This window comes from Sinocyclocheilus grahami, unplaced genomic scaffold (genome assembly GCF_001515645.1).
Source record: "Sinocyclocheilus grahami isolate Dianchi unplaced genomic scaffold, SAMN03320097.WGS_v1.1 scaffold115.1, whole genome shotgun sequence".
Taxonomy (NCBI): domain Eukaryota; kingdom Metazoa; phylum Chordata; class Actinopteri; order Cypriniformes; family Cyprinidae; genus Sinocyclocheilus; species Sinocyclocheilus grahami.
The window spans coordinates 263,242-264,030 of NW_015505294.1; positions in this window are offsets into that span (position 1 = coordinate 263,242).

The window sequence follows — 789 nt, forward strand, 5'->3', positions numbered from 1 at the left end:
TTACGTCTCGCAATTCTGGCTTTATATCTCGCAATTCTGACTTTAAGTCTCGCAATTCTGACTTTACGTCTCGCAATTCGGACTTTACGTCTCGCAATTCGGACTTTACGTCTCGCAATTCTGACTTTACGTCTCGCAATTCTGACTTTACGTCTCGCAATTCTGGCTTTATATCTTCCAATTCTGGCTTTATATCTCACAATTCTGGCTTTATATCTTCCAATTCTGACTTTACGTCTCGCAATTCTGGCTTTATATCTCGCAATTCTGACTTTACGTCTCGCAATTCTGACTTTATATCTCGCAATTCTGGCTTTATATCTTCCAATTCTGACTTTACGTCTCGCAATTCTGGCTTTATATCTCGCAATTCTGACTTTATATCTCGCAATTCTGGCTTTATATCTCGCAATTCTGGCTTTATATCTGACTTTACGTCTCACAATTCTGACTTTACGTCTCGCAATTCTGACTTTATATCTCGCAATTCTGACTTAATATCTCACAATTCTGACTTTACGTCTCACAATTCTGACTTTATATCTCACAATTCTGACTTTATATCTCGCAATTCTGACTTTACGTCTCACAATTCTGACTTTATATCTCGCAATTCTGACTTTACGTCTCACAATTCTGACTTTGAGATATAAACTTGCAACTGCGAGGAAAAAGTAGGAATTATGAGATAAAAAGTCCCAATTAGCTTTTTTATATTTTATTCCGCAGCAGAAACAAAAAACTGAATGGCAAGATGTAAACTCAGAATTGCAAGTTTATATCTCACAG